The sequence below is a fragment of the Apium graveolens genome, chromosome 4 (genome assembly GCF_009905375.1).
Source record: "Apium graveolens cultivar Ventura chromosome 4, ASM990537v1, whole genome shotgun sequence".
NCBI lineage: Eukaryota > Viridiplantae > Streptophyta > Magnoliopsida > Apiales > Apiaceae > Apium > Apium graveolens.
In genome coordinates, this window is record NC_133650.1 from 41,031,282 (window position 1) to 41,037,358 (window position 6,077).

Here is a 6,077-nt window from a genome sequence, read left to right on the forward strand (position 1 = left end):
GCCTTTACCTGCTCCTTAGCTTCCCTCTTTCCTGGAACTTCAGTGTCACTAGGCAATGTACGAGGTTGACGATTTAGCAAGGCATTGGCAATTTGCCCTATTTGATTTTCCAAGGTCTTGATAGAAACAACTTGACTCTTGCACATAAGCTTCAACTCTTCTAATTCAGATTTTTCATTAGCTTGTTGCATCTGGAGTTATTGTCTAGGTGCATACTACGGTTGCTGAAAACCAAAAGGGTTATACTGCTTAGTTAGATACTGCTGAAAAGGCTGTTGAACCGTATTCTGACCGTTGCTCCAGTTGAAATTAGGATGACTGCGGTTATTAGGATGATAGGAGGCTGGCACCGGTTGCTGTGATCGCTGGAAGTTGCTCACGAACTGAGTTAATTCATTAGAAATTGCACACTGATCAGTCTTATGGGCACCGGCACAAAGCTCACAGACACTAGTGATTTGATTAACTCCATAATTCTCCAATGTGTCCACCTTCATCATTAAAGCCTTAAGTTGGGCAGCGATAGCAGTTGCTACATCCAACTCCAGAATTCCTGCTACTTTTCCCTAAGTCGATCTCTGGGAAGGATTATGGAACTCATTAGCAGCCATCAGTTCAATAAGTTCATAAGCTTCATCGTAGCTCTTAGCCCACAAGGCTCCTCCTGATGCTGCATCAAATATGGGTCGAGAAGTAGCACCCAATCCATTATAGAAACAGTTGATAATCATCCAATTAGGCATGCCATGGTGTGGGCACTTCCTTAGCATCTCCTTATATCGATCCCAAGCCTCACACAGATATTCGCCAGTTTGCGCAGCAAACTGGGTAAGAGCATTCCTGATTGCAGCAGTCTTTGCCATGGGGAAGAATTTAGTGAGAAAATTTTGAGCAAGATCTTCCCAAGTGGTGATTGTGGCGCCCTCCAAACCCGGGTCAGAAGTTTGGGGTCCACACACACACACACCTTATTTATAACCTGCCTATAATAATAATAAAGATAATAATAATATGCAGTGACCCTACTTACTAACTATCACGGACCGCAACAGGTTAAAGTATGTACACAAGCCACATACACACTTTATATTATAACGTCCAAATCCCAACTATTCAAACTTAGAACTGAACATTAAACATTATTACAAACTTTTACAACTTAAACTATCTCGAAAGCTTCCAGCTAGCTTAACTCGATCAACCTGGACCCCTAGCTCTCGCACTGGATTGGGGATCCTTGCTACCAACTGGTTCCTTCTTAACTGGAAAAGAACATAAACAACATCGCACAAATGAGCTAACTAGCTCAGCAAGTCATAATGACAAGACTGAGAATAATGACCATCAAGTGAAAAGGGTTATGATATCAAGTGAACAATGAATAATGATTTAAAATTGGATATTATATTTTCTTTTTAAAAACCAAGGTTAGGCTGCTGATTAGTCACGCACTAACCCCGAGCAAGGCATACATCTTTGCTCTAATTACTGGATCCAAGGCACACATTGGCCTAACTTGACCACCAATCTGGTATGACCACGAATCTGGTCCACAATTTTATAAAACAATCCAATTCTAACATAATAACATAATAAACAATGTAAAGCAATAAACAAAATCATAAACAACATTGGATATCCAACAATGAAATGGTTTCAGTCTTCACAAAGGATCAATATGTCAATTTCAAAGAATGGCTGTTAGGTAATGAAAGAATTGGATAACAAAGGAATCAACATTTCAAGGTTACAAGGATTTGGTCTTTCAAGGCATAAGGTACAATGGTTTGAATATATAAGCAATTTGATTCAGTGTTTGGCATTTAGTTTGTATGCATTTGTGGAGTAGTATCGTATATCTGTGGTTCGTATTCGGGTATGCAACAATCAATGGTTCAGAAAGAATAAGGTTTACGGCTCAGAGATCAACAACTGAAATCAAGGTTTAGGGTTCAGTGCTTCAAAGCACTTGCAATATGAAACAAGAATATTAATCAACTACGATATATCTCGAGAAAGTTCAGAACACTTGCCTAATACTAGCTTGCTATACTTCACTAACTTCCAATTACAACCGTCTTACTCATCGACTATCTGCTTTCCTTTCCTAAGCCTTTCCTCTTCTGCTCACATATCATAAGCATCTATCAATACTCAACTCATACGATTCCATTCGATATACACTTTTATCTACCCTTCGTTTTACCCAAATCCGACTAACGGATTGAAAGTTATGCTATAAACAAGTAAACACCGAACATAAAGACCGACAATCAAACAACAAGTTACATATAACACGTAACACGTCAAACAATCAATGATATATCATTTATAAAGGAGTCTTGGGACATAAATAAGCTTTCGGGTATTTAATATGATTTTTAAAATATTTTTCGGAATTAACACGGGTCGTTGGATCCATTTTAAAGCAATAAACAGGGTTCGGTTGGCCACATCTGGCTTCAAAATAATTTTCTAATAATTATCGAGCCTTGAAAACAATTTAAAATAATATTTTAAAGCTCGAAACTATTTTTTCAGAATTTTTAAATCATTTTTAAATAATTAAATCTAATTAAATAATTGATTAAAATTAATTAAATCAATCAATTAATTTTCGAATTAATTGACCAATTAATCAATTAATTATTAACTAAAATTAATTAACTAATTAGTCAGATTTATTTTTGACTATTAACTTTACTAATTAAGTTAACTAATTAGCTTAACTAATTAAGTTCGCCGATTTCCAGCGAGCTCGGCGTAACTTTAAAAACACATCTCCCTTCGATTCAGGAATCCTCTGTTAACGAGCTATACACCAATCGATTGCAAATTTCATAAGGAACAGAACCCACTTTATTTCAACAGCTAATAACCCCTAGAACAAAAAGCCCTAAATTTCAATTAAGAACAATCATACGGGTTATAAACCCTAATTTTAAAATTCAAAGATTAAACTTAATATTGAACATGTTATTGAACTCCAAATCAGTCATATGACATACAAAAATTATCAGGAAAACAAGCTCTACAACATGCAATCATCAAATCATTCAAACAATCATCCGAACAAAAATTCATATTTTTAATCAAAATAATTCAAAAATAAATAAAAATATAGAAAATAAACCTTTGATTCTGCAGTTCTGGAACTTGTATAATCCGATAGTACTCTTCAAACCCTTCGTTTTGGTTACTCAAACTTTCCAAACGGATTTCAATAACACCTCCGAATTGTTGTTTGATTCTTGAAAGTTTATATGAATATATAAATTTTCTCTTTAAAATTATATAATTACTGTTTGCAAATGATTTTCGGTACGAAATAAAATATGGAAAGGCTATTTATAATTACGGAAAATTAGTATCCCGTTGGATCATTCCGGATATAAAATGGTACGTTTATTTATAAAAACAGATCCAAACGGTACCAGTTTTCGGGATAATTATCCAAATCAATCAATTTATACTACGGTCTTGGTCTCAGCGCCTGGTTACACGTATTACGAGGTGATAATTGTAATAGTTTAATAAAAAGATCCCGTTTATCGAAAATACGAGTTTTATTGATTTACCGAAACGAATAATGTATCGAAAATATTACACCGTGACCCGCGCATGACAAACCGTACGCCGGATCGAAAAAGTCGAAACATGGAAAATGCTCGGAATATTGCAATTAGGTTAGGAAGGAGTTCTCGGAACAGTTTCGGGTTATAAAAACATAAAAACGGGTGACGTCGGTTGGTTCCCGATTATATAAAATAGTTTATAGATACTCGGAAAAAGATTTTATAAAATCCATAAATTTCCTATAAAATCATAATTCAACATAAAAATAAATAGGAAGATATGACAATTATCTATATTTTATTTTGGACATATAAAAATCAAAATACTCAATTAATATTATTTTTAAACATCCAAACACATATACCACTTAACAGGTAATTCACAGAATAAATACTGGATATGCATAATATTTATTTATTAGCAAAAATAGTTACACGATGTATCCCAGATATTACAGTGATAGACCCTGCTGGTAGAGAATGCAACCAGCACTTAGCTTTGTCCCTCAGATAGAATGGGAAGAGTCGCACCTTGATAGGATCTTCAGTCACATCATTGAACTTGAAAGTGTCGCAGATCTCGACGAAATCCCTGATGTGCATGTTGGGGTCTTCAGTTGGAGAACCCCTAAACTGAACTGAGTTATGTATCATCTGGATCGTGCTTGACTTGATCTCAAAAGTGTTAGCCCTGATGGCTGGTCTGATAATGCTAGACTGAATGTCATTAATCTTAGGCATTGAATAGTCCATCAAAGTCTTCGGATTTTCTGCTTGATCATCCATAGCTACTACAATTGGCTCTTCAAATTTTTCTTCTTCCTCTAACTTCTCTTTATCCTTAAAAACTTCCCTCCGAACTACCACAAGTTCTTCCTCGGCTTTATCCAGTGTTATCTTACGAGTACGCGAACGCGTATGCATACACCCCCGCTAGAGTACCTGAAACCAGACAAGGAACAAATAAGTAACAATATCCGAGTCAATGAACTTTAATGACCACTGATGGAAAGCACATAAACTCTAAATTAACACTGCAGTCCCCGGTAGCGGCGCCAAAAACTTGTTAGTCGCTAAACACGCGCTAATAATACACAAAAGTATACGAGTTCGCAAGTAGTATATAATCTTTTCTAGTTCATTCCCACAGAGACTATATTGGTTAACTGTTTAATTTATGCACCTAAGCAACAATGTATGGTTATTATCCAATGCTAAGATGATAACAAATTGAGATTGTTTATAACTAAGAATTAACTAATAATTATAACTACGATAATAAGATTGACTGAATTAATATATATGACAAACATGGGATTCTAACTTCAATAAATACTTCATTCAATAGCTTTATTAATCTTAACCTTAGCATACAATGGTGATGATACTAATTAGATAACACGAAACTGATAAACGCCAACTTTCGTTGCACGAGTACCATTCTACCAGACATCCACAAAAGAGATAGAAGCTGAATAGGCACCAATTATATTGAGACCCTATATGTCTATAGAATTTGACAACATAACGGTTTCAGCACAAGTTATCTATCTTGATTACATAGGAAAAGTAAGATGGTTAAAATTACCTACGAATCATGCATGACAAATACATGAACCTATGCTAGCATGACAAGTTCTAAATCCTTAAATTCACTTTCACTTCATTAAGAATTAAAACACTATCTTATAAGTTCACAACCCTCATAAGACGAATACGCAAAACCATTACTAGGATATCATACAATCACCACATACTAAGGTATCAAAACAATTTAACTAAAAAAATCCATTAATAAATCCGTTAGAACCCCACGATAACAATTAGCCCATAATCAGACTCATCATCAATGTGGGTTCCGATGAAATCATGATATATAAAACATAGTCTTTATACGCATAATTAAACCAAGTACAATAAAGAGTATAGGTTCAGTAAAATAAGAAACAAGCATCCAAATTACAACTCAAAACAAAGATTCACAAGAATAAACTAGATCATCTGCGCCTTTGTTGAATTGTGCTAAAGGTCTCTTGTCGTCTTCTCATTGCGCTCTGGTAAGTCTCTTTATTAAAATGACCTAATATAAATATATATAGAAGCCCTCAACAATATGAAAGCTTCCCTTTTAGAATTGTATTAGAAACAGGATTCTTTAATTCGGCATCGGCGCGGCCGCGTGCTATCACAGCGCGGGCGCGACGTCCTTCTGGGAAAAACTCAGATTTTTTCTTAAATTTTGCTGCTTCGAGCCGGCTTTCCACGCTTTTATTCCAACACCACCTGGACACCAAATTAGCACCAAAATAATATTAATTCACCTGATTACCTGAATAATGCCTGAAATGCAAAAACACTTGAAAACACATTAAAACACTTAACAACTTGAGTACAAATGCATCAATTCAAAGCTTATTAGAGCATAAATAAGTGTCATAAATGCCACTCAATATACCCCCAAACTTGAATCGATGCTTGTCCTCAAGATTAAACAGACTCAAA

General features: G+C 35.1%; 1 non-coding gene across 1 annotated transcript; it reads left to right on the forward strand.

Moving 5' to 3' along the window:
- The first annotated feature begins 741 nt into the window (after nucleotides 1-741).
- On the forward strand, nucleotides 742-848 carry LOC141722014 (small nucleolar RNA R71). The gene has a single exon (XR_012575051.1). It is a non-coding gene; the product is annotated as a small nucleolar RNA R71 (small nucleolar RNA).
- Nucleotides 849-6,077: the final 5,229 nt, after the last annotated feature.